Source organism: Physeter macrocephalus, chromosome 14, assembly GCF_002837175.3.
Source record: "Physeter macrocephalus isolate SW-GA chromosome 14, ASM283717v5, whole genome shotgun sequence".
In the NCBI taxonomy this organism is placed as follows: Eukaryota; Metazoa; Chordata; class Mammalia; order Artiodactyla; family Physeteridae; genus Physeter; species Physeter macrocephalus.
Genome location: NC_041227.1, coordinates 49000057 through 49027021, shown reverse-complemented (window position 1 = coordinate 49027021; position 26965 = coordinate 49000057). Strand labels below are relative to the sequence as shown.

At 53.1% G+C, this 26965-nt stretch overlaps 10 non-coding genes across 10 annotated transcripts; 1 reads left to right on the top strand and 9 right to left on the bottom strand.

The window, feature by feature from the left end:
* Nucleotides 1–2022: 2022 nt before the first annotated feature.
* TRNAP-AGG (transfer RNA proline (anticodon AGG)) lies at nucleotides 2023–2094 on the bottom strand. Its single transcript has one exon. It is a non-coding gene; the product is annotated as a tRNA-Pro (tRNA).
* A 754-nt stretch (nucleotides 2095–2848) lies between these two features.
* On the bottom strand, nucleotides 2849–2921 carry TRNAK-CUU (transfer RNA lysine (anticodon CUU)). Its single transcript has one exon. It is a non-coding gene; the product is annotated as a tRNA-Lys (tRNA).
* A 5683-nt stretch (nucleotides 2922–8604) lies between these two features.
* On the bottom strand, nucleotides 8605–8676 carry TRNAP-UGG (transfer RNA proline (anticodon UGG)). The gene has a single exon. It is a non-coding gene; the product is annotated as a tRNA-Pro (tRNA).
* A 1256-nt stretch (nucleotides 8677–9932) lies between these two features.
* TRNAK-CUU (transfer RNA lysine (anticodon CUU)) lies at nucleotides 9933–10005 on the bottom strand. The gene has a single exon. It is a non-coding gene; the product is annotated as a tRNA-Lys (tRNA).
* Nucleotides 10006–13270: 3265 nt separating this feature from the next.
* On the bottom strand, nucleotides 13271–13343 carry TRNAK-UUU (transfer RNA lysine (anticodon UUU)). Its single transcript has one exon. It is a non-coding gene; the product is annotated as a tRNA-Lys (tRNA).
* A 1157-nt stretch (nucleotides 13344–14500) lies between these two features.
* On the top strand, nucleotides 14501–14573 carry TRNAR-CCU (transfer RNA arginine (anticodon CCU)). The gene has a single exon. It is a non-coding gene; the product is annotated as a tRNA-Arg (tRNA).
* Nucleotides 14574–17867: 3294 nt separating this feature from the next.
* Nucleotides 17868–17940, bottom strand: TRNAP-CGG (transfer RNA proline (anticodon CGG)). Its single transcript has one exon. It is a non-coding gene; the product is annotated as a tRNA-Pro (tRNA).
* A 109-nt stretch (nucleotides 17941–18049) lies between these two features.
* Nucleotides 18050–18122, bottom strand: TRNAP-CGG (transfer RNA proline (anticodon CGG)). The gene has a single exon. It is a non-coding gene; the product is annotated as a tRNA-Pro (tRNA).
* A 1140-nt stretch (nucleotides 18123–19262) lies between these two features.
* On the bottom strand, nucleotides 19263–19335 carry TRNAK-CUU (transfer RNA lysine (anticodon CUU)). Its single transcript has one exon. It is a non-coding gene; the product is annotated as a tRNA-Lys (tRNA).
* A 7075-nt stretch (nucleotides 19336–26410) lies between these two features.
* Nucleotides 26411–26482, bottom strand: TRNAP-AGG (transfer RNA proline (anticodon AGG)). The gene has a single exon. It is a non-coding gene; the product is annotated as a tRNA-Pro (tRNA).
* Between the last annotated feature and the right edge of the window lie 483 nt (nucleotides 26483–26965).

The following is a 26965-nucleotide window of genomic DNA, read 5'->3' as shown; positions in this document are numbered from 1 at the left end:
AGCGGCAGGAGGGCGGCTGGAGCCGCCACCCCCAAGACTGCACAGGAACCAATTTGGAGGAACGCGGCCTTCACTGAGAGGAACTAGAACGCTGTAGACGCGGCCCCCTTGCTCCGGGGGTGTGCTTCGTCTTCTGGGTGCGCGAGGTCTCGGCACAGGCTCTCCTCTTAAATCGATTGCATTTTAGCAGAAGGCGGGAGGAAGAGCAGACCCCAGGCAACACGCTTTCCAGAAGCAGTTGGCGGCCCGTTGGGACGGGACAGGTGTGTTTCTGTACATACTCATCTTTGGGGGTGACAGATTCAAGGAGGAATGCAGGCGCAGGTCCTAGGCTCTCCTTGGTCTAGAAGCGGTCGTGTTTGCCGGGATTGGCAAGTGTCCTTGGGTCGACCGCAGCTTTGGGGCTCCAGCATCCCTCTGGTTTTCCACATCCGTTTAAACAGGGCCCGGAATTTCTTTACTTTCCCCAAAACAAGCTCTTCACTGCTTTGAGGTTTGTTTGTTTTTAATATCGAACATTTTCAGTTGTTTTTAGCGAGATGATTGGTCCCCAAAACCCCGCCCATTCGTGTTACTGGAAACCTCGACTCTGCTGGAGTATTTTTCTTTGTAACTTCCTTCAAGCTGTTAATAATTTTTTAACCAATAAATTAAAGTTTAAAAAATGTTTTTATTTTATTTATTTTTGGTCGCGTTGGGTCTTCGTTGCTGCGCGCGGGCTTACTCTAGTTGCCTCCGGCAGGGGCTACTCTTCTTTGCGGTGCTCGGGCTTCTCATTGCGGTGGCTTCTCTTGTTGCGGAACACGGGCTCTAGGCGCGCGGACTTCAGTAGTTGTGGCTCACAGCTTAGTTGCTCCCCAGCATGTGGGATCTTCCCGGACCAGGGATCGAACCCATGTGCACTGAATTGGCAGGCGTATACTTTTTTTTTTCTTTTTTTTTTTTTTCTGCGGGCCTCTCACTGTTGTGGCCTCTCCCGTTGTGGCCTCTCCCATTGCCGAGCACAGGCTCCGGACGCGCAGGCTCAGCGGTCATGGCTCACGGGCCCAGCCGCTCCGCGGCATGTGGGATCTTCCCAGACCGGGACACGAACCCGTGTCCCTTGCATCGGCAGGCGGACTCTCAACCACTGCGCCACCAGGGAAGCCCGGCAGGCGGATTCTTAACCACTGCGCTACCAGGGAAGTCCAGTTCCTCCCCCACCCAGGAAATCTAATTCAAGAGTCAGCCTTGGAGTTCTTCGGTAGACTCTGGAAGAAAGAGGAGATTTGGCCTGAGGGGTGACCCCGGCCCACGGTTGCCCCGAAAGCGGGGAACCTTCGCCCTTTACGGAAAGCAGCTCTCTGGGATTGGAACTCCTTAAGGGTCAAAGTCAAACTCCACCGGACCCCCAGCCGCCAAAAAAGGGGACTATCACAGCCTGACGTCCAGAGTGGGGCACAGGATACCTGTCCTGATGGCGTGGACCCCAGGACTACCCCGCTCGGGCTCCAGGAACCCTTTCCCGATCTGGGGCAGCGGGACCAGGGCAGACCTGGAAGCGCCCAGGTGAGGGGTAACCAGGAAATGGGGAGAAGAGGAGGAGGAAGAAAAGGGAATAAAGAACGGGGAGGAAGGCCTGGGGCACCGTCTCTAAGTGCCTCATCCATCCTCCCAGCTGGGTAGTCAGGGAGGATACATTACTGGACACTTAGCAGGGATGTTTGAGTCTCACTGGAGTAATTGCTGGACTTGAACCCTGAAAGCTATGTGACTTTGGGAGACTGTTGCCTCTCATGGATTTTCTCCCCTACCGGCCTTAACCTAATCGAAGCCCCAGGCGCAGCGCCCTGAACCGGGATGTCCGCACCATTGGACCCCCCAAGACTCCTACTAAAATTTTTAAAGCACCTGGAGACACATTGAGGTTTTGAAATATTTTCTCTAATTCTCTCTTGCAGTGTTGGGTTCGACGCCCAAGGTCTGGAGCCTCAGGTAGTTCCCAAATCTCTACAGAGCAACTGTTTTTGTGTAAAAGGAAACGGGCTCGTCCGGGATTTGAACCCGGGACCTCTCGCACCCTAAGCGAGAATCATACCCCTAGACCAACGAGCCACACAAGTCAGGCCCTTTGGCTCTCTTCTAAGACTTCTTGGCGTCCCGGATGTGGAACAAGGAGGGCAGTGAAGTGGTGTTGGGAGGAGGTTCCAATTTCAGACCCGCCAGGAAGTGATGAGCTCAAAGACCAGTGAGTGAGGCAAGGACCCCAGAGATCCCCATGCCCACAAAGAGGGGAGCGGCCCCTGCACCCTACCCCCCGGCCCAAATCTGGTGGATCCAAATCTGGTGGATCCAACAATGAGCCCACAGGCCAGGAAGGGCCGGCGGCGATCGTGCGTCCCCGCCCGGCCCTTAGGTCACTTAGCAAACACTCCTTGCAGCCGGGAGCACGCTTGCGGTTGCGCTGGGGTAAAAGCCAACAAGGAACTCCGGGTCCGGCGGGGCAGCGTTGAGTGCCTTTTTTTAAAAAAACTATTTTTTATTTTTTATCATTTAAATTTTATTTTATTTATTTTTTATACATCAGGTTCTTATTAGTTATCTATTTTATACATATTAGTGTATATATGTCAATCCCAGTCTCCCAATTCATCCCACCCCCGGCCAGTCTCCCCCCTTGGTGTCCATACGTTTGTTCTCTACATCTGTGTCTCTATTTCTGCCCTGCATTGAGTGCCTTTTGATGGCAGGTCACAGGAAAGCCTTGCTTGGAAAAGCCGCTCCCCCAGGTGTGGTATCCTGGTTACTAGTCGCTACCTGCTGAGTTTCTCAGGACTCCAAACAAAAGGTCCAAACCAGAAAAGGAGTTCGCCCAACGTGGGGCTCGAACCCACGACCCTGAGATTAAGAGTCTCATGCTCTACCGACTGAGCTAGCCGGGCATCCGAGAAGCAATCCTATCGTCGTACATGTTGATGGGGGGTAACGTGAAGGTGATGGGACCTAGAATAGTTAATGACTTAGACGAGGGCACCAGGAGCAGGTCAGCGGCCAAAGCTTTCTGGGCCTCACAGGGGGTTCCCCGCCACAGGTTCCACTCGCCACCGACGCTCCCTGCTGCAACAAGGGTGCTTCTAGTCCAGGACTTCCCTCACCACCCAGTAGCTAGGGAAACCGGTCTGGCCCCTATGCCCGCCCGGCCCACCTGACGTTGGGTGTAGGGAGAAGCAGCTGGGCATAGGGGGACGGAGGGAACGGCGCCAAGGGTGAAAACCTAGGGCGAGATGTACCACAGTTAGTTTAACGATTGACCCCTTGAGGGACCTCTGGATTATTTCCAGTTTTTTTGGCTGTTACAAGTAAAACAGCTATAAACACTCGTGTACAGGTTTTTGTGTGAACATAGTCTTCATTTTTCTGAGGTAAATACCCAAATTGCTGGGTCATGTGGTAGTTACATGTTTAGGATTTTTTTGGCTGCGTTGGGTATTCGTTACTGTGCACGGGCTTTCTCTAGTTGCGGAGAGCGGGGGCTACTCTTTGTTGCGGTGCGTGGCTTCTTATTGCAGTGGCTTCTCTTGTTGCAGAGCACAGGCTCTAGGCACGCAGGCTTCAGTAGTTGTGGCACGCGGGCTCAGTAGTTGTGGCGCACGGGCTTAGCTGCTTCGCGGCACGTGGGATCTTTCCGGACCAGGGTTCACACCCACGTCCCTTGCATTGGCAGGCTGATTCTTAACCACTGCGCCACCAGGAAAGCCCCACATGTGTGGTGACCCACTGTCTCCAATAAAATGTTCAGTAGAAGTAGAGAGTGTCAGCATCCTTGTTGCATTTCTAACCTCAAAGAGAATGTTTTCAAGGTTTCACCACAAATATGAAATTTGCTGTAGTATTTTGTAGATAATTTGAGAAGTTATGGATATTACCTTCTTTGGCTAATTTACTAAGAATTTTAAAAATCATGAATGAAAGTTGGATTGTATCAGATACTTTCCCCTGAATTTATTGAATACATTTACCAATTTTCTCACGTCAAATCAACCTTGCATTCCCTAGGATAAATTCAGCTCGGCCGTGGCATATTATTCTTTTTACATTTCGTAAGATTTGGTTGGCTAATATTTTATATTTATTTTCATGAGCAAGATTATGTGCTTTTAAATGTCTTTTTCATGCTGTCCATGGTTAGTTTGTTATCAGAATAGCGCTAGCCTCATAAAATGTGTTCAGAGGTTCCCTCTTCTATGCAAGATTTTGTGTGAGACTAAAATTTTATTTCTTGAATGTTTGTTAGCGTGCTCCACTGATGCCATCTGGGTCAAGAATTTTCGCTGGGGGGTAATATTTGACTACTAATTCACTTTATTAGTTTTTTGTTTTTGTTTTGTTTTGTTTTTTTGTGGTATGCGGGCCTCCCTCTGCTGCGGCCTCTCCCGTTGCGGAGCACAGGCTCCGGACGCGCAGGCCCGGCGGCCATGGCCCACGGGCCCAGCCGCTCCGCCGCATGAGGGATCCTCCCAGGCCGGGGCGCGAACCCGGTTCCCCTGCATCGGCAGGCGGATGCGCAACCACTGCGCCACCAGGTAAGCCCCACTTTGTTAGTTTTAAGATCATTTACCTTTTTATTCCAGTTTGATTCCATTAAGGCATGTTTTATATTTCAAAAAGTTATATATTTTTTTCTAAATTTTTACAAAGTTGTTTAGAATATGCTTTTATTATCTTCTTAAATTATGCAATAACTGTAAAGTCATTCCTTGGTATAAGTTATGTGTGTCTTCTGTCATTATTTCTTAACCAGTTTTTGCAGTTTTATCAATAACATTAGCTTTTTCCAAGACCTGCCTTCCAAGATTTGTCATTAATCTCTATTGTATGCCTGTTTTCAACTTCATTATGGTCATCTCTTCATCATTTCTTCCCTTGTTCTAATTTATCTGGGTTTATTTTTGCTGTACTTTTTCTAACTTCTTGTCATTAGCTTTCAACCTGTCTTCTCTATTATACACATCTAAGGCTATCAACTTCCCTCTAGGGGCTTCCCTGGTGGTGCAGTGGTTGAGCGTCTGCCTGCCAATGCAGGGGACACGGGTTCGTGCCCTGGTCTGAGAAGATCCCACATGCCGCGGAGCAACTAGGCCCGTGAGCCACAACTACCGAGCCTGCGCGTCTGGAGCCTGTGCTCCGCAACAAGAGAGACTGCAATAGTGAGAGACCCGCGCACCGCGACGAAGTTGCACAACTAGAGAAAGCCCTCGCACAGAAACGAAGACCCAACACAGCCAAAAATAAATAAATTAATTTAAAAAAATTTTTTCCCTCTACTGCTTTAGCCATGTCTTAAAAGTTTTGGTATGTAGTATTTTCATCATCATTTATTTCTAAGTATTTTCTAAATCCCATTGTAATTTCTTCCTTAACCTATGGAATTTTTAGAAGAGTATTGCTTAATTTGTAATCATATTGGGATATTTTAGGGTTTTTTGTTTTTTGTATTATTCATTTTGACATATTTTTAGTTTACCATTTCTCTCATCTTTTTAAACCAACTGTTAATACATCTATTGAGTTTTGTTTCATTTTTTGCATACTTTTATTTTTAGAAAAATTTAGTCCTGTTTCATTCTTCTAAAGCATTTTACAGAGCTCCTGTTCTCAAATATATTTTCATTATTGTCTTTCATGTCTTTATACATGGTAGAGATAGTTGTGTTATAGTCTGTGTCTGATAATCTTAGCATCTGAAATCTTTCCAGTTTTATTTCCATTGTCTCTTGTTCATTGGTTGTTGCTCATGGTGCCTCGTTTCCTTGTTATTTTTCATTGTGAGTAGCCCATTTTCCTTGTGTGGGGAATCCTGTGGGATGTAGAATAAAAGTGTATTTCTCTACAGAAAATTGTTTACTTCTGCTAGGGGCTCAAGGACTTACCAGTCATGGGTCACTTTAAACTAAATTTTCTACTTGATTTCCCCCCACCCCAGTTGGTCCTCAAGTTCCCAGCATTGGATTATTCATGATCCTTGGTTCATGGCACACAAACTCACCATCCCAAACAAAAAGGAAGACCCTCTGCCACCCATTTCTCTGCTTCCTGCTCTCCAGCGTAACCATCCTTAAGATCCTATGAGAGGCAAATGCTCTTGGCACCCCATGGCACTCTTCTTTCCAGCACAAGCTGAAGGCGTCGGCCAGCAAGCACTTGAGACCCCACGGGGGCGGTGGGGGGGACTTTTCCTGGGCCAGTGTGCCCGGGGAAGTGGGAAAGGCTGGAGGAGTTAAACTCCCACCAGATTTCCTCTCACTCCCAGGTACTTTGAGGAAAGGTGACTTTCCACTGAGCAACTGTTTTGTAGGAATTTGGAGCCTGGAGCCATCCCCACCTCAGGGTCTGCACAACAGATGTCCACCCCTGGTGGACATGTTCTTGAACATGTTTTGTTAGGCTTACTCACAGGTCCGAGATACTCTCTGATAGTGGTAAGGTGTGTGTTGTCCTGAATCCGTTGCTTGACGTTATTGAGCTGGCAGGACATGGGGTGGGGGTGTAAACACATGGGATAATAACCTCAGACCAACAACACACCCACTATTGTTCTTCAGATGCTTGGCTTTTGAACTTTCCCGTGATAGCAGGTCCTAGTGCTTGGTGTCTGGGCTCCTGGTGTCCACCTCTTGCGCCTCGCGATGGCGGCCCCCTGAGCTGCAGAACAGGGCGGAGGGGACACGGCTCCTGGCGGGCGCTGGGGTCCAGGGCCACGGTACTCCTACTGACCTCGGGCAGGGAATGAGGAGAGATGCAGCAGGCCACGCCAGGTAGAGCGACTGGATTTGGGGTGGGAGCGGGCTCAGGACGCCGGCTGCAAATGCCAGCAACCCATCGCTTCTCCCCAGGCTAATGCCTTGGCCTCCTGACCGGGCAGTGTGGGCCCAGGCTTGACGTTTCAGAGGCCTCCAGCTGGTGAAGACGGAGCTCCTGATGCACAGAGGAAGGAAAGACCTCTCCCGTCTTCGGTGCCTCAAACCTGGACTGACAAAAGCAGCTTGTTGCGCGACTCCTGGAGACACTTTGGTTACTGGTCCTCAATGAAATTTTTTAAACCACAGTGGGTGGCATTGAGTGGGGCTGAGACACGCAACTGGGGAAAATGTAGGGCTCGTGGGGGACTTGAACGCGGGACCTGTCGCACCCTAAGCACGAATCATACCCCTAGGCCAACAAGCCACCCGACCTGCAGCGTTTGGCTCTCCCCTATGACGCTGTGACACCCCGGGGGTGGGACCGACAAGGCCAATGAAGTGGCTCGAAGAAGAGACTCCAATTTCAGACCCACCGGGAAGTGTAGAGTTCCAGGACCCATGGGCAGTGAGAAAACCCAGCGCTCCCTGTGCCGACAAAGTAGGCAGCAGCCCTTGCGCTGCCCCCAATGCGGTGGTCCCCGCCGCCTCTTCTCCGCGCTCGGACGACAAAGAGCCCCCGGCCAGGAAGGGCGGCCGGCCTTAAGTCCCCGCGCCGCTCTTCGGTCACTTTGCAGGCCTCCTCGCACCGCGAGCGCGCTGGGGACCCGAGAGGCCAAAGCCGGCGAGGAGCTCCTGGCCGCGCGGGGCAGGCGGACTGCTCAAGAGCCGGCGGGGGCGCGCGAAGGGTCCTTGGGCCGCGATCGCCGGGACGCTCGCTTTGGAAAAAGTCGAACCCCCAAGTATTGGCACCCAGTAATTGCTCACCAAACCCCTGCGGAGTGCACGGAGGAAACGGCCACCACCGCCTCTGCCTCCCCGCGCTTCTCCCGCTTCTCCCGGCTCCGCTCCCAGCTCCCGCCACGGTGAGATCAAAACCAAAAAGCGAGCACGTGGGGCCTCCAACCTGCGAGGCTGACTTTGAGATTCGCTTTGTTCTACCGACTGAATCAGCCGGCCAGCTACGGTCCTGGCCTCGGATGTCCTAGGATGGCCTGGCGGGTGTGGGGGGGACGGGGCGGACGGGGCGCGGCCCCTAGAGGGAGGCGGGTTAGCCCACCAACCAGACCCCACACCTGGGCGGGTCACGATGCCCCTCGCAGCTCACCAGGGGGAGGAGGAGGAGGTTCCTTCGGTCCTGTTGGGCAGTAAGAGGACGCTGCCCTCAGAACAACGAGAGCCAAGTCCAGGAGTCGGGGGTCGGGTTCTGGGGCACGCTCTGCAGTCGGTATGTCCTTTCCAGATGTGCAACCATTCCCCCACCCCTCTGGATCCATGGCGCCATTTCTTCGCTCTCTCATCTGGGAAGCCCCGGGGCCGAGCGCAGGACCCAACACTGAAGTTCTGCCCAGGGAAGCCCGGGAGTCTGTCTCTCTCTCTTTCTCCCTCCCTCTCCCCACCACTAAAACTCAACTTTAAGTAAGAGTAGGGCTCACCTGCGACTTGAGCAGTGACCATCCCGAGCCATAAGACCTATACCCCTAGAGCAACCAATAATGCACTTTCCTTCGCTGTTTGCCAGAGTCATCTCCTTTGCGCGCCGATCCCACTCTCAGAGGAAGCCGTCTGCATCTCCCCGACGCCTCCACTGGTCGATCTTCCGTCCTCCGCTGAAAGAAAAGGAGAAGGCGCGGTCGGGATTTGAACCGTGGAAACTGGGGAAAGAGGAGGGCTCGTCCAGGATTTGAACCCGGGACCTCTCGCACCCAAAGCGAGAATCATACCCCTAGACCAACGAGCCGCGCTGAGTAATACGCATGTACCTTTTCTCTGAATCTTACTTCTCCGTCAGCGATCGGCTGCCAGGCTGCTCTGGAGTTTTATCTTCTGCTGCGGCATTTACGTTTCGCTTTGCTTAGCTCTTCCGTCTTCAAGAAGTCTCACGTCTGACTCTAGCCTCGCTAATTCTCCTCGATCCTTGTCCTGGACGCCTCCAGACGCCGGATGGGGTGAGAAGAGGCAGCTTTTCAGACGTCAGGCCACCTGTCTATGCTCACGCAAGCCCCGCCGGGAGGAGTCTAGCTTTGAGCTCCAGCCTGGAGGGAGCTTTTGAACCCGGGACCTCTCGCACCCAAAGCGAGAATCATACCCCTAGACCAACGAGCCACCACATCCCACATCAGTCTTTCTTTTCTCTCTCAGCCCTTCTACAGGTGATTTATGGTGATTTATGTGAAGCTCGCCCCGATAGCTCAGTTGTTAGCGTGCGCACCTGTAAATCCGACTCTGTGGGTTCGCGGGTTCGCAGCCGCTGTCAGATTTCAGATCGAGGGTTAGATTATCTGCTCCACGTGCGGCGGGAGCCAGAGGAAGACCGCGCAGCTGCGGCTCTCCGTTCCCGGGAGGCCCCTGAAACCACGGCTTTCCTGTTACACGTGGAGGCAGGAGACTCGCAGCCCTGTTCCAGGGTGAACAGCTCGCCCGCAAGCGGCCCCACACGGGACCAATCGGGGGTATCTACTCCTGGGCCTCGTGAGAGAGGGAGGCAAAACAGACACTGGAACTACTGAACAGCCCTATATTCCTCTACTTGATCGACACCTACCTGATCGACACCTGGATCAAATTCTCCCTCAACGGAGCAGTGTCTCTGAGCGAGAGGAGGAGGAGGTTTGGTGGAATGGTTCATTGGTCCAGGGGTATGATTCTCGATTAGGTGCAAGAGGGTCAAATTCCTGGAGGAGCCCAGGTTTTCACACTTTCTTGTATTTTAAATGGGGACAGTTTTCCCCGAGGAGGAAAACCCTTGTCGGCCTTAAAGGGCATTGGTTCTTGCCTTGTCCTGGGAGTCTAGAAGCTGCCATGAGAGGCCCCACCCGCTACAAGGAGCAGACAACTCCGAGGGCAGGACCCAGCCCGGATTCCTCCGGTGAGCAAGAATTTGTGTGTTTCAGCTCACCGTGCCTCCAACAGGGCACATTTCAGTCGGGAGTGGACAGCTGGGAGCAGAAAACCAACCCACGTGGGACAGGAATCCACAATAGGCGCCAAAAAGCCTGCCCAACGTGGGACTTGAACCCACGACCCTGAGATTAAGAGTCTCGTGCTCTACCGACTGAGCTAGCCGGGCGACTGTAACTGACTGACTGCGGCCAAGTTTTCAAACTTGACTGGCTGTGGACCATTCCCAAATGACTGGATGGGGCAGGTCCCGGGGTCAGCGGGGACATGGAGTCCCCTCAGGGCATTCTGTGGGTCTAGACTGCCTGGAATCCTCGGCGTCTGCAGGCCAGGGAGCAGCTGTGCCAGGTTGGGGGTGAGGCGCCTCACTGACCAACGGACGGACGAACGGCCGGCGGCTCAGCAGCCGCCGGAAGCCCTGCAGCGTGGACAGAACTCAGGGCTGACGCACCCGAGCTGATCCCGGGACTCGAGGCCCCGCGGCCCGAAAATGACAAGGGGCACACATAGATGCTGTTGCTGAATATCTAGGTTAAAGTCCCGTCTCAGCTCAGGAAGATGCCAGGGTCTGTTCCAGATCATGGACGTTTTCAGCTGCACGCATTGCCCTCAACCCCAACCCCAAAAGTGAGTCTGAGATGCTGGATGGTGCCGGTCGCCGAGTTGAATCCGGTCTTTCTCTGGGCCTTGACACCGCCTGAGGCCCACCTGTTGAGGCCAGGGTCCCCGCACCATCCTGAGGCCAGGGGTGGTGGGTGCGCCAGCTTGAGGTGGTGCCAGGGATGTGGGAACCCAGCCTCTTCCTCAGAGCGATGGAAAGCAGGCCTGACCCGTGGATTCCTCCTGCCCTTGAAATATTTTGCTGAACCCTGACTCTGAGTCCAGCCGGATCACCTGGTGGGAGCAAGCCCTTAGGATCCAGAGCTAGGGGCTGCCAATCTAGGACAAGACTGTTCAGGTTCCTGCCCAAAGGGGTAGGGAGGAGTGTGAGGTGGGGAGGCAAGAGGGGCCCCGGGAACTGCGAGGGGCCTCAGGGAGAAAACCTGGGCTTCCACCAGCCCAGAGTTGCCCTGCTCAGGGAGGTGGCTGGGGTGGCCTGGGGTGGCCTGGGGTGGGCAGACAGGCCGGAAACTCAGGCAGGAGTCTTGAGGCACTGTTCTAAATGCTTTACCAAAAAATTCAGTAACTTGAGATCCCAACCAAATCTTTGAGACATGAGCTGCTACTATCCCCCCTTTACAGATGGGTAAACTGAGGCCCTTGAGAGCCCAGGCTTGGTGGGTCCAGATCTGTGAAGTCCAGATGAGGAATAGAGGAGCCTGGTCCTGCAACCCTCCCTCAACCCTAAAAGAACTGCCCAGGATTTGTGTCCTTGACCTTCCACACTTATGGGGAGGCTCAAGACCCCAGACCACAAGCCACTTGGCCGTGGAGATTTCCCAGTTCAGAATCTCTCCAGGAAGCACAGAATTCTCCTGAAACTGAGGCTCAGGGATGGAGTCTGTGCACGGAAGTATGGATGCATGGGTCAGGGACATGGGTCAGCCCACAGTGTCCCAAAATGAGACCTGGACAACGAGGGGGGAGGGCAGGGCTCCGGCTCCAGGACCCTATCTCTTCACTTTCTCCTGTCTCAACCCCTTTGCTCTCCATCATAACGTAAGGCACCTAGAATCGGGGCCCACCATTCCATCCACACCACAAAAATGTCCTGAGTGCAAGGGAAGGGCTTGTCCAGGATTTGAATCCAGGACTTCTCGCTCCTAAAGCTAGACATATACCTCTAGAAATCCATCAAGGTCAGTTACTTCCCCTGCCTCTCTTCCTTCCTTGGAAGTGGTGCTGCTCCTTGTGAGGTGGGGACTGTATTGTCCATTCTTCTGACAACCATTGGCTGAGCGAGGCCTTGAGCTGAGGCTGGGGATACACTGAGTACCAACTTGCCCACAGAACCACAGTGACGGCAGGACGGTGAATGGCAACAGGGTCTCCTGGATGCTGGGAGGAGTCCCTGGAGAGAAGCATCTTAGGGCTGGGGCAGGGAAGGTGGGTACAGCGGGTGTGGGGGCTGCCTGCATTTGAGAGGGGAGGATAGAAATTGGCCCCTAAAATAAGATAGAATCTGGCCCCTGATGCTGGGGGTCAGGTTTAATTTTAAACATGTTTATTCCTTATTCCTATACTATCCTCTCTGTCACCTGGGCTCCCAGCCTCCTCTGTCCACCCGTGCAGGGGCCAGGGTGTTGCAAAGCGCTCCCCAGGCGGGCCCAGCTCTCTCCTGTGGGTCTGAACAGAACATGTCTGGAAAAGGCCAGGAGGCCACATGTTGGGGTGTCCTATGGGTTATTTTATTTTGTGGATTCCAGGTTGTTCTGGGCTCCACAATGAGATAGTAATATTTACTCATGCTGGGAGCCCAAGAGTATCTGGGTGGAGGCCTCAGTTAAACCCAAAGGTCCAGAGCCGTAAAAGGCAGGTCCAAGGTGAGGTACAGACCACGTCTCTGAGATAAGAGCCTCAGTTCAGCAACCCCCCCTGCATCCACAGCGGCAGCAGCCTTAGGCACTGCCTAAGGGAGTAAGGGGGTGTTTTAAGAGGAAGGCAGAGCCTGGTGCCCTGGAGGCAGGCAGACGAGGGAGGGTCCTCAGCTCCTTCCACCTAATTCCCATGCCTTGGGGGCCTCCAGAGACCAGGATACAGGTATGGGTCCCTACCAGGCTTCAGGCTCTGGCCCAGGGCTGTCGGGAGGAGCAGACTGGTTGAGTTCCTTGGGCTCTGGGGTCAGGGCTGCTCTGAGGCCCTTTGCTTGCAGAGACAGAGGCAGCAGTGGAGGAGGCTGAGGGTGGTTTGAACTCCAAGCCTGTTCCTCTGCTAGGAGCAGGAGTGTGACCACAGATCCTCAGTCAAAGGGCAATGGGATGTTAGGACCCTGCCTCCTGGGTGGGTGTCCCTGTCCGACCTGGCCTCTTTTCCTCCCGATCCCCAGGTTTGGATGCTTTCCCCTCCAGCACACTCACTTGGAGCATTCCCTGCGGTAAGACGACCCTACCACCCACCCATAGAGAGGGGTAGAATGTGAGTCTCCTTTAGTGTGAGGATGTAGGGGGCACTATCGACCCACACAAAGCCAACTCAAGGGTATGAGTGAGGCAGGGAGACCCCAGTCAGTAGGGGAGCAGATGCTAGACCACCCCATAAGTTGGGGACCCCTCCAGGCCTGGCTCTGCCTTTCCATGTTTAAGCCACACCCCTTCCCCTCCCCCACCTCAAATGTCTCTTCTGTGGGAAAATCACACCCCAAAACGGGGTTCCTTCTTCCTCCTCATAGAATGAGGAGACTGGGATTTTGTGTTTTCTCGGGATGATCTCTCCAAACAGCCTTCGGAGATGTTGAAAGCCTGGGCGGGAGACAAGGATCCCTAAAATAGGAGACTCGCCCAACGTGGGGCTCGAACCCACGACCCTGAGATTAAAAGTCTCAGGCTCTACCGACTGAGCTAGCCGGGTGGCATAAGTGCAGGTGGGGCCCAGGTGACTGGCTACTCCTACCCCTTTTCTTCTCATCCTTTAAGTCCCGCAGGCGAGTACAGGCGCCGAATCCTGGAGCTCAGACTCCCACTCGTGGCCCAAGTTCCAGCGCCGCAGAAGAATGTCAGGGTCCCGATCCGTGGACAGTGGCCCTCTCACCGGAGCCTCCGCCGCAGACAAACCGGGTCCCCTTTGTCGTGTGCTCCGGTGGGGTGGTTTGAGGTCTGAGGTCACTGAGTCCGCAGTCTGCATGCCCGGAATCCGAGGAGCTGCGACCTCCTCTCTCTTCCTGAGCATGATCCCGGGGCCAGGTCCTGGGTCCGAGCCTCAAGGGCGTCGTCGTGGGACAAGGTGCCGCGCCGGTCCGAGGACGAGTGCAGAGGTTCCGAGCTCTCCCTGCACCCCCACCTCGGTCCTTGTCCACAGGTCCCAGTGTCCTTCCCAACAGGGTCCCGCTGTCGCCCCTCGCCTCCAGGCGAGACGAGCGGAGGGTGAGGGACACTTACTCCAGCTGGAAAAATCCGAAGCGACTGCCTCCCCTGTGCTGGGCACTAAAAAGGGGAGACCTGGTGGAGCTCCTCCTCCTGGAGGGGGCTTCGGAGCCTTCCCGGCTTGCCCCACCTGAAACTGACAGGGTCTGAAAACTCCGGGATGCCCAAGACTCGGGCGAGGGGTCTGTCGCCCCCAAGGCTAGCACCATACCTTTAAGCCAAAAAGCCAGAACGAAGATGAAGACTCCCGGTACTCGGTCACCCTGACTCCCCCATCTGGGGCAGAGGCGGGACTCTCCGTTCCGGGGGAGGGAACCTGGGAGAAGTTTCGGTCCCGATACCTCCAAGGGGAGGGTGAAGTTAGGCTCGGTGTTCTGGGGTCCGGGGTCCAGTCCCGGAGATGCACACGCAGGGCGGCTTCCACCAACGGCCCGGCTCCCTCCTCCGTCCCCACCAGGCGCTGCGGGGACTTTGGGCGGCCGATGAGCTGGGGAGGCCCCAGGACCCAACGGGACAAGGCACGGGGGTGGCCGAGATGGGTCCTAAACAAAGCAACCAGCACAGCAAAATGCTGGAACAGACATTGGGCGCCGGAAGCGTGGAAGGGGGCGGGTCCTGGACGGGAAGCCAGCTACCAGGTAGTGCGCCCCGGTGGCCTAATGGAGAAGGCACTGGCTTCCTAAGCCAGGGATTGTGGGTTCGAGTCCCACCCGGGGTAGTCACTCACAATTTTGGCATCGCTATGCTGGGGTGGCTTCTGTCGGCAAAAACTGTTGTCAGCCGCGTCTCTGAGAGCTGCACCTTCTAGGACCCCCGAGGTTAGGGGACGGGTGTTTCTTTACACCCTTGAAGGTGAGGAAAGAAGGGAGCTGGGGCCACCTGGGGCTGAACCCACTGAGCCTAGCTGGGGGGGTGAGAGGCATCTCACAGAGGTGCAATATCTTTAAAGTTCTGATATGTATTTTTTAACTATCTATCTAGAATGTTTACATTTAAAAATCAATGTACATCTTATAGACTAAAAAACGACCATATGATCACCTCAATACATGCAGTAAAGGCATTTGATAACTCCAACCTCCATTCCTGATTTTAAAAAAACTCTCAGCAAACTGGTGTTGAGGGGTAGGAGAGAGAGCAAGGAGCTATGAGAAAACTTTTGAGGATGATGAATATGTTCATTATCTTGACTGTGGTGATGGTTTGGGTGTACACAAATGGCAAAACACATTAAATTGTGCACTTTAAATGTATACAACTTATTATATATCAAAACCTTTAAAAATTGAAGTATAATTGATGTACAATATTATATAAGTTACAGGTGTACAATATAGTGATTCACAATTTTAATGCCACAGAGCAACTAAGCCCGTGGGCCACAAATACTGAGCCTGTGCTCTAGAGCCCGCGAGCCGCAACTACTGAGCCAGCACACCTAGAGCCCATGCTCCACAACAAAAGAAGCCACCGCAATGAGAAGCCCGTGCACTACAACAAAGAGTAGCCCCCCACTAGCTGCAACTAGAGAAAGCCCACGTGCAGCAACGAAGACCCAAAAATAAATTTAAAATTTTTTTAAAGGTTATACTCCATTCATAGTTACTATAAAAATTGGCTATATTCCCTGTGATGTACAATATAACCTTGTAGCTTATTTTGTACATAATAGTTTCTACCTACTAACTCCTTGCACTTGTGATACCCCTCCCCCCTGCCCTCTCCCCACGGGTAACCACTAGTTTGTTCTCCATATCTGTGAGTCTGAATAGAACTTTTTTAATGACCACAAAATTATTTGACACTCTTTCCACTGAGAAGTGGCATCTGTGTCTCTTCTCCCTGAGCCTCAGTGGGCTGTGACTTCTTCATACAATAATGTATGACAGAAGTGGCACTGTAGAACCTCCAAGGTTGAATCACGAAGGGGGATGCAACTTCCATCTTGTTCAGTAGAACACATGGGGTTCCAAGTTGCCAGGTAAGAAATTCAATTAGCCTGAATCTTCCATGCTGTGAGGAAGCCCAAGCCACATGGAGAGGTCATGTGCAGATGCTCCATTCCACAGCACCAGCTGAGCTCAGTCTTTGATTCATCTCAGTTCATATGACAGATGTGTTGTTAAAGGAGCTTCCAGATGTTTCTAGACTTCAAGTCTTTGTAGCCAGGGCCCAAATTTAACAGACACAAGTTATACCTGCTCTTCCCTGTTGAATTCCTGACCCACAGAATCAATGAGCATAATAAAATGTTGCTTTATGCCACTACATTTGAGAGTGTTACATAGCAATAATAATTGACAAATAATAACTATTAAAATAAAGATGGCAAACATATTTAATGGAAGAATTTTGAAAGCTCCTCTCCATGAATTCTGGAACAAAACAAGAATGCCTCCTATCACATTTCAATTTAACATCTTATTCGAGGCCTTAGTGCAATCAGGCAAGAAAAGTAGTTAAAAGGTATAAGTAAGGATTGGAAATAATTAAACAATACTGCCATGATTCACAAAGGACATGCCTGAATAGGTAGAAAATCCTACAGATTAAAAATAATAAAAAATAATTAGTTTCATAATGTAACTGAATCTAAAATTAATATACAAAAATGTATTTTTATGTAACTGCAAAACATAGAAAATTATATTCAAAGTGATATAATTTACAAGAGCATCCACAAAATCAAATACCTAGCAAAAATTCTAATGAAAGATGTGCCAGACCTATCTCAGAAAAATATAAAACACTATTATGATAAATTAAAGAAGACCTTGATAAATGAAGAGATACATCATGTTCATGAGTTGAAAGACATTATCGTAATGATATCAAATCACCCCCAACTGACCTACAGAATCAATGTTAGACCAATCAAAATCCCAATCACTATTTTTGTATAAATTGACAAGCTGATTCTAACACTTATATGAAAGTGCAAATGGCCAACAATAACAAAAACAAATTTGAAAAACAAATTTCGGAGATTTACACTCCTGAATACCAAGATTTATTATGAGCCGAAATTATTTTGGTCACAAGGGTAAACAGATCATGGAACAAAGCAGCGCAGTATTAGAATCACACGCACTCAGATTCTTGATTTGTGAAAGTTTGCACTACAAAGCAGTGGGGGAAAGGACGGTCTTTTAAATAAATTGTTCTGAACCAAAACTGTCCCCCTTTAACAGATGGTGAAATTAAGTCCTACCGGGCTAAACGTCTTGAGTCCAGAGCCTGTGTTGGGAGGAATGCGACCCCCCTCCCCCCGCTGCAGGGTCTAAAACAGAAGGGAATGTTTTTACAACTACGGGTTCGGTCAGCGTTTGGACCTGGTACCTCTGTCCCCAACAACAAAAGTCATGTCTATAGCCCAGCGCAGTCCATTGTTGAAGGCCACAAAAACGAGCCACATCTGTCATTTAAACTCATCTAGCAGCAGATCTGTTTTTAAGTCTTTAAATTAAATTAAATTAAATTTTTTTGGCCTCGCCACGCAGCTTGCAAGATCTTAATTCTCAGATCAGGGATCGAACCCGGGGCTCCGGCATTGAGAGCTCGGAGTCCTGACCACTGGACCGCCAGGGAATTCCCACAGATTTAAAAAATATGAGTAAAAAGGTAAAATTAAGTGTAATGTATTTTAATTAACCCAATATATCCAAAGTATCATTTCAGCACGTACTCAGACTTCTTACTTTTTTTGAACAAAGCCTTCAAAAGCCAATGCGTATTTTTACACTTAAAGCAGCAATCTCAGTCGGACCAGCCGGAGGAAACCAGTGTCCAGCCGGGGAAGAGCTGCCCTGATCGAAGAACTCAACGTAGCTGCTTTTGCTGACTGGGGAGTTCAAGGGCTGCCTGGACCTCTGCGGTTAGGTTCCCCGGGCTGGGGGCCCGGGTCAGCAGAGGTGGGCCTGGAGCGGAGTGCAACACGCATGGCCGGATGAGTCTCTAGGCTCAGTCTCTCATCCCCGAGCTTTAAAACAGTGAAAAACCGGAACAGATAACTTGAGCTCGTCCGGGATTTGAACCCGGGACCTCTCGCACCCGAAGCGAGAATCATACCCCTAGACCAACGAGCCGACGAACAGTAACGACCGCGGACGACTTTAGAGGTCGTCCCAGGCTTTCTGCAGTCCTAGGACTGTGATTCACTGCGGCCTGATCCTGGCACGACCGGAACAGATAACTTGAGCTCGTCCGGGATTTGAACCCGGGACCTCTCGCACCCGAAGCGAGAATCATACCCCTAGACCAACGAGCCTCCCTAGTAAATCACCTCACTGTGCTTTCTTCACAACTATTCCCATCGCCCCGTGACTAGGGTTTATTCCGAAGTGGACTGGGAGGAGCACTGGAATCACAGCGGGGAGACCCAGAAAACCCAGGCCGGCAGGGGCAGAAAGAGGGGTCCGCTAAGCCCGGACAGGGCGGAGGGGATTGATTCCTGGACCACAGGGGATTGATTCTTGCCCCAGGGGAGTGAAGAGCAGAATTGTGGGGGCGGGGACGAGAGGCTTGGGTGACCCGGAGAGCACCTTACTCTCCAGGGGAAACCGAGCCTCAGGCTGACAGCCGTGGGGCTGTGAATTGTGGCTGGGGAGCAGGCAGGAGGCAGGGGACGGGCATCAAGTAGGCCCTGGTCCTACGGTGGGGCCCCTGCCCTAGAATCTCTAGGGGAGGAGGAACAGGGGGGAAGGAGGCGAAGGTTCCGCTTTTTGCGCCGGGCTCCAGGGCTGCCAGCCTGCGGCGGGGAGAAGAGAGCTCCGATAGAGGATTCTGGCTCTCCCGTTGATCCCCAAAGAGCCGCAGGGTGGGCCACGACCCCCTTGGGAGCCTCCTGCGGTTCGGGCAAATCCTTTCCGCGGGAACAGTAAGGCAGAGTGTGGTAAACAGTGGCTGGCTCGTTTGAATAATTCAGTGGGTTTTAGGGTGTAGGGGCTGTCCCTAGGGGTCTAATATCTGGCCCTGGGTGATTTGGGGCAGGGGGAATATTGGCCTGGTGTGTGAAAGTTAGATAAGGAGTTGGGTCAGGGTGTGGACTGGAAATTGGTTGGTTTGCAAACAGTTTACTTTCTCTAGAATTAGCTGACCCTGGGGTTGGCAGTCTCTTCCTAGCCAGCGGGCCCCTCCAAGAGGTCAAACAATCATTAAAAAAAAAAAAAAAAAAAAAGACCATACAGGTGTCTTCACCCACTTCACCCTGTCTATCCTTCCTTTACCAAGCAAAGGTCCCATGCCTTCTCCGGAGCTCCACGATGGTCTGTAACCCTAGCTCAGGCAATGGTGCGTCGAGGTCCTGGAATTTGTCCAAGGGTCTTGTGATTGGTCTGGCTAGGATTCCGTGAATGCTTACTTTACAGGAGAGAATCTGAACTCCCTCACCCCAGCTTGGCAAAAGCTGCGCCCAGCGTGGGGCTCGAACCCACAACCCTAAGATTAAGAGTCTCATGCTCTACCGACTGAGCTAGCCGGGCGAAGACAAGAGCAATCTTTGACGCCCTGCTCCTCAGAGTCCCAAAGGCAGTTCCTGCAAAAAATGGCAAAGGTGCAGCTGGCCCCGGAGTCGGCCTTCTGGCGGCTGGACACAGTCCTTGCCTGGGATTCTGGACATCCAAACCTGGCACCACGCCCCCACCCTGCCCCCCATCCTCAGCCAGCTGTCAGCGGACAGGGAATCTTTCACCTGGTGTTAAAGTGGAATTTTTGGCGTGGGGCCATTAGTCACAGCCCTGGGTTGGGGTCATTCAGGGTGGTCCTTGGGGGTTGAGGACGGGGGCAAGGAACAGCCTCTCTCGAGGATCAGGGGAGCCTGGGTTGACACTCCCTCTTCTTGCATAAACCCAAACCCTAACTCAGTACTGAGCCCCTGCCTATTTATGGCTCCAATTCTTTTAAAATGACCCAAAGAATCAGTCCCCTCCCACTCCTCTGCGGATCTATGTGCAGGGCCACAGAGAGGCCCACGAAGTCCCAGAGGGAAGGGCTCGTTGGCCAGTTCTGTTTGTCCCGTTGTAGAGTCCTCGCCTCTGTGACTCCACGGAGCCACAGCCTGCCCAAGACCACCAATGTCTTGGGAATATAATGGAAAAATCCGAACCTGGTCCTGGGTCCCACCCACAATGGTTCATCTGTCCAGAAGGTCCCTGGGGGAGGGGCACATCGTTTACCATTCCTGCTCAGCTAGGAAAACCGATCCTGGGTGGGATTCTGTTCCTGACCTCCCTCTACTTCCCCACAAAGTCCCAGACTCTAGAAAAGCTGCCGCTACTGAAAAGTCAGAAGACCTAGACTGAATGAGGAGCCTCTTACCCCCTCCCAGCCCAGCCTTAGCAAAGTAACCAGAACACCCTCATCCCAGCCTCGGGGGTCTGTAGGAGAAGCTAAGTAATGCCGATGTCCAAAGCTGGAGCTCCATTTGCCCCAAACCCGGGCAACAGAAACCTTCTCCAAGACCCAACACGCAGTCCCTGCTCCCGGTGGAGCTGGGGCTCACAATCTCTGGCTTTAAAGGCCTGCGAGACCCCATTAGGCCATGGGCCTTCCCCCTACACCAAGGCTGTGTGGTTCCCCTCCTTCCACCCTCGGACCCTGCAACAGCCCCTCTTCCAACGTGCACTCCAGTCAACCCCACCCACTCTGCCCTTCCCCCGTCTCCCCCTCCTCATTCTGCCCCTGTGTCAGGACTTGAACCAGCCTCCCTGCCCCAGCCTGTGACCCCTCCCTTCCAGGTGTGTGCCTCTCCGTGCTCAAAGATCACGGCCCCTCTGGGTGGGGCTGGTCCCCACAAATCTTGTCCCTGCAGAGTTCTCAGCGCGGGGCCTGGCTAAGGATCCCGCGCAGGGAGTTTGTGGGATGAATGCAAAATGGAGCCAGAATGCTCGGTGGAGAGGAGGGTCACCGAGGTCGCAGGAGCAAGAGGGACACGCGAGGGTAGTATCTCAGGTGTGAGAAAGCCCATCGGAATCTAGGCATGAGCTCTTCTGAACATTTTAGTGCTGGCGCTGGGATGCACAGGGAAGAGTGGGCTGGGGACCCTCTGCAGAGCTCTGGAGAGGACAGAGCCTCCGGGGCTGGGAGAGGTGGGGGCTGTGGACAAGGCCACCAGCTCAGGGATGGAGGCTCCTACGGGAGGGCCCCGGGAAAGGCCCTGGCCACACTAACTGGTCCTCTGGGGTGACCGGTGCGCCTGGTCCCTAAGCCTCACGAGACACACATTTCTCTGAATCCCAATTCGCTTCCAATGGAGGAGAGCGACAGCTGCGTCGCGCGTGGGCTCGTCGGGACGGAGGAATCCAGACACCGTGACTCTAGCTCTGTCCTGAGCCTTGGGCTGTAGAGAGAAGAAAGGACCCTCAAGTTTCCCTGCCGTGGAGGCGTCAGTCTTCTGGGCGTGGAGACGCCAGCAGAGCCCAGGACTAGGAGAGGCACAGGGGAGTCCCGGATCCGCAGAGCGTCAGCCTCCGAGGCCTGGTGCTCACAGGGGGGGCGACACTGCGCTATCCTCTTCTCGAGGGCTGAGAGCTGAACTTATCCGAGCTCAATGCGGGGGCCGCTCAGAATGGGGAAAACGGGGACCTGAGGCTGCACAGGGAAATGGTGTGAAGATAACCTGGAATAGGCAGCCAGAAGCTCAGGTCTATTGTGGCTCGTTGGTCTAAGGGTATGATTCTCGCTTAGGGTGTTAGAGGTCCCGGTTTCAAATCCTGGACGAGCCCGTTCCCCTTTCTTTTTATCCCAAGAACTCCCAGGGTACCCAGCCCAGGGACTCCTGCGGGAACGAAATATGGCTCTGAGGGCCCATCGACCTCCACCACCCACATCCAGCCCGTCAGCCTGATCGGAAGGGCCAGAAGTCCTGAATCTGAGTCCTGAATTTGGGCTCCATATTAGTTTAGGGAGTGGGAGGTAAGGAGAGAGATCTCCACGCACAGCCGGAGGCCACAGCCTCAGCTTGGGACACCTCGCCCTCCGCCCATCCCTCTGAGGCTCAACACTCCCAGGTGGTTTTCCCCTCTGGCCGCCAGAGGGAGCGCCGAGCCGACGCTGCTGGGCTGGGAATTGGGGAACTTCCACCCGGGCCCCGGGCCGGGAAAGCCCCCAACTGTGTTCCGGGTGAGCTAGGCTCTGGCCGCCGGGCTGCGCTGCTTCTGTTGTTAATGACCAGTGGAGGATCGGGGAGCCTCCAGAGACACACCCCCCCACGGGGCGAAAGGGGAGAGTTGGGCGGCTGGGTAGGACTGCCCTGAGTGTGCACCTCACGAAGAGGACCCCTTAACTTTGGCCGCAGTTTCTTCTCACTTCCCCTTTCCCTTCCTGGGATCTGAACAGAAACCTCAGAGCCACCTCAGCCGGTGGCCCAGGACCTAGTAACAGCACCTTCGCACTGCATTAATCCAGCCTCTAATGATGGACATCTGTGTTGCCCCAATCTTCTCTTTGTCCACATGGGTAGCAGTAAGAGGCACCCCTCCTCCCCCCAGACAAGGGGCATCAGCCGAGGCCTAGTGGAGAGCACGAACATCTACTCCAGCCCAGCAGTAAGGAGGTCCCACCCTGTGTGAATTGCCCCCACCAGACAGCAACAGGGCAGCCCCCTCTTTCCCTACCAGAGGGGCATCTAGTCAGAGAAGGCTGCAAACCAGAAGATTTAAATGAGATCTAGAGTCTCATAACGTAATACCGAAAATGTCCAAGATGCAATTGAAAATCACTGGTCAAACTAAGAACCAGGAAAATTTCAACTTGAAGGAGAAATGACAAGAGACGCCGACTCAAATGTTGGAACCATCTGCCAAGGAGGGTAAAGGTGGGTGAAGCAGCCGTGGTAAAAATGCTTCAAGTAGCAATTACAAGCTACGTGAAACAAATTTAAAAAGTGAAAGTCTCAAATAAATGGAAGATATAAAGAATAGCCAAATGGAAAACTTAGAACTGAAAAATACAATAACCAAAATAAAAAGCTTAATTGATGGGCAACAGCAGAATGAACAAGACAGAAGAATCAGTAAACTTGAAGACAGAACAATAGAAGTTGCCCAATCTGAAGAACAGAGAAAATAAACTTAAAAAATAAAATAAACCAAATAACAGAGCCTCAAGGATCTGTGGGGCTTTAACAAAATATATAATATTGGAGTCATTGAAGACCCAAGAGAGGAGAAAAATGGGGCTAGTTTTAGAAGAAATAGTAGCTGAAAATTTCCAGTGGGTTTTTTTTAAAAATAAACTTTAGGAGAGGGTGTACTCGCACCTCTCCATTCTTTGATCAAAGAATAAAGTTTTCAAAATAATCCTGATTGTTAGAGTTCTCAAAAAACAACAACAACAAAATCTAGCAGAATTACATAACCCCCTGCCCCCAAACACCACAGCCTCCTCCATTCCCATGTTGTTGTTGTTGTTTTTCTCAGTATCACAACTGTTTATTTCGTGCTGGTGCTACCTATCAGCTGCAGTGGCTGTAGCTTGGCTGTGGCTGTGTGTTCATTCCAGGGTCCAGGGTGAAAAAGCAGCCCTAACTGTGCACATGCTGTTCTCACACTGTGGGCAGGAAGGGGAGGGGTGACCCTCACAACAGCTTTTAAAGTTTCTTCCTGAAAGTCAGCTCTGGTTACTGTACAGATGCCTTTGAAGTCACATGGCCAAGTTCAACATCAAGGAAGAAAGCCAATAATTGGGAAAAATAGAATCTACCACCCTTCCAGAACCCACAACCAAATCAAGCAATGGTCCATCAGGAAAACGTAAAGCGACCATAGGTGTCTGGGGTCACGGGAAATCAGGGGCTTGCACCGAATGCGGTGGGGGAGGAAAGTCAGGGAAACTGTTGCCACGACCTCAGCCAAGCACCGAGGTGGACGGTCTGAAGCTCGCGAGGGTCCACTGCCGTCCCCAGCCGTGGAGAGCCCTCGCCCGTCTCTCGTCTGCAGCAGGGAAGCAGGTGCTTCACGAAGGCTCCCTGGAGAGCAGTCCTGAAGTTCAAGGCCACACTTCTGGCTGCCTCCAGATTTCTCCTCGGCAAACTCGAACTTCCAGAGGAATTTCTGGGAAATGCGGCTCCCATCTTGTTACGGGCCGAACGCTGGTGTCCGCCCCAAACCCCTAGGGTGAGGTCTGACCCCACCGTGATGGTATTTGGGGACAGGCCTGCGGGGCTACGAGGCCCAGAGGGCGGGACACCCCGACGAGAAGGCGGCGGACGCGGTCTCACCTGGAACCGCCCGTAAGACAACAGCGGCCAACGTGACTGAGCCCTTCCCGGCGCCTGGAGGCGCGGCCTCAAGGTCCCCGCCGTCGGGGAGTAGGCGGCGCGCGGGCCCCGAGGCCGCAGCCCCGCGCCTTAGGAGCAGGGACCGCCGGCCGCTCCGCGCTCCCGCCGCCCGCGCCCATGACGGCGGCCCGCGCGGGACACGGCCCCTTCCCGTGTATTTTTGAAATCTATCTCCCTCTACTTTTTTTTCTAACGTATTTTAAAGCACATATAGCATTGCTTAACCCGTAAAAGCTTTTTGCCTTTCCCCCCCCCCCCAAATATCTCTACAAATAAAGTCCTTTGTTCTAAAATACTCGCAGGGCTTTCTGAGAGTCTGCCTGCCAATGTAGGGGACACGGGTTCGTGCCCTGGTCTGGGAGGATCCCACATGCCGCGGAGCAAGTAGGCCCGTGAGCCACAACTACTGAGCCTGCGCGGCTGGAGCTTGTGCTCCGCAAGGAGAGGCCGCGATAGTGAGAGGCCCGCACGCCGCTCTTCATTGCGGCCCCCGCTCGCCGCAACTAGAGAACGCCCTCGCACAGAAAGGAAGACCCAGCACAGCCAAAAATAAATAAATAAATTAATTAATTTTAAAAAATTATATAAAATACTCGCAATGCCATGTGCACATCCAACAACATTAACGGTGATGCTGCAGTGTCCTCTCGTGCTCAGTGCGCATGCAGGTTCCCACTGCCTCCTAACCTCCACTCCGCATTTGGCTGGCTGGATTCAGGATGCAGGCCAGGTCCGCACATCGAGGTTGGTGGAGTCTGAAATCTCACTGAGTCCTCAGCAGATGCTCCGAGGCGCCCTGTCTCCAGAATTTGGGGTAGGGAAGGAGCAGACAACCCCTAGGTCCACTCCCAGTCCATTATGTATCTGAAGTTCCTTTCTGCTCTGGAGAGCCAAGCCGGGAGGGGGCTGGGGCGGGGGTTGCCCCAGCCCCGACCTTCCCGGGTCTCACTCCTGGCATGCAAGGATCCGCTTGCTCCCTCCAGTGACGTCTCATTTCTGACCCTGAATCGGGGGAGATTGGATCCTAAAGCAGAGGGCGTGAGCAGGGTAGGGGTCGCGGCAGGCGCCACGGGGTCTCAAATCCCCTCCAGCAATCCACCGCCAGGTCGCTGGTTCCAGCAACTCAAGATCGTCCAAAGGACAGACCAAGAAATGTTGGGGCAAAATAAGTTTTTAAATAAAAATAAATTTCTTTTAGATAATTCAAAGGAAGTATGGATGGAGTTATGCGAACAAGTGGAATCCAGTTAAGTCTAACAATTATTTTGGGTTCACGGGCTTGTTTGCGCATATACGGTGGTGGGTCCCTTATCATTGCCCCATTTCGGGCCGCGTGTCTGCGTGTCGCGGGATCATCTCGGGCTGGCCCGCCCCGAGTTCTATCCGTGCCTCAGGGCTCCCGGGGGCGGCAGAGCCGCTGTCTGTCCTTCCGTCCGTCGGTCAGTGTGGAGCCTTACCCCTCCCCCCACACCAGCTGCTCTCCGGCTGGGGACACGGCGAATTCCGGGCATTCTCAACACGCAGGTCGCCAGAGGGTGCTCCACGTCCCCGCTGGCCCCGGGGCCTACCCAGCCCAGTCATTTTGGGTTATCCACAGCCAATCAACTTTCCAAACGTGGCCGCAGCCTACCAAGCATGGGTGCCCGGCTAGCTTCGTCGGTAGTGTGAGACCCTTAATCTCAGGGTCCTTGGTTCGAGCCCCACGTTGGGTGTTCTTTTGACAGAACCTCTAAGCAATTCCTGGCATTCGGTTTAGGTACAAAATGCACCAAAGGCTAGTCCGACGAACCGGGTCCAGACGCTGCCACATCCGCAGCCTGTCACTTCACAATGAGTCACCCCGCCCAAGCTCTTACAGGCTTGGTGTCTCCTCCTTACAGTGGGTCCGAGAACCCACTTGATTCCTCAACTTCTTTAACCAAAGGAACCTTAGAAATGGGTCCATCAAGGATTTGAACCTGGCTACCAGAGAAAAGCCACCCACCAGTTTCTCCTTTGGTTTATTTAGTCGACGGAGCGAGCTGCTACTATTACTCTTCATCTGCAAGACAGCGTGGTATAAAAAGCTCAAACTTATACTAGGATGTTCCTTTGGGAGTGAGAGGTGTACTGGATTCCAAGTCACAATCGTCTCTCAAACAGGAGTGACCCTACAGGGCAGAGGAGCCCAGACCACCGTGAGGAAGGACGAGGGTGAAAACCAGCGTGGGCATGTCCATATCTGGTGAATGCCACAGCAGTGTTTCCCCGGGACACATCCCAACTGCTCTTTAAAAGAGGGGCTCGTCCGGGATTTGAACCCGGGACCTCTCGCACCCTAAGCGAGAATCATACCACTAGACCAACGAGCCACCTTCTGAGGGTGTTTTTGCTCTCCTCTTGAGTTCAACGTGGCTCTGTCCTTGCTGGTCTGGACTGTCTCGGTTTTCTCGTCCATGGATCGTTTCCGTTTTCCCCACGAATGTCAAATCCCCAGGGAAGGATTTGATTCCATGGACAGGAGGGGGATGAGAAGGCTCAGCATTGCCACACTCTGAGACTCCCAAGTCGGCAATTCCCGATGCGGGTTTTGGAGTGTCCCGCTCCTCTGCTCTCCTCTCCGCTCGTGGAAAACTGAGACGATCAGCTCAGGGTAACGTCCCCAGGTCCCTCTTCCATCACCGGGCTAAGGGCTGGGCAGCAGAGTGAAGCTGAGAGCCGGGTTTGGCCCCCTGCCCCCGGCGTGGCGAGCTCCCCGGACGCCCCCAGGACCGCCACCCCCACGCCACTCACTGGAAAGACCCACCGCGGGGTCCCGAGTCTCACACCCGTCCAGCCCAGAGAACTGCCTCCCG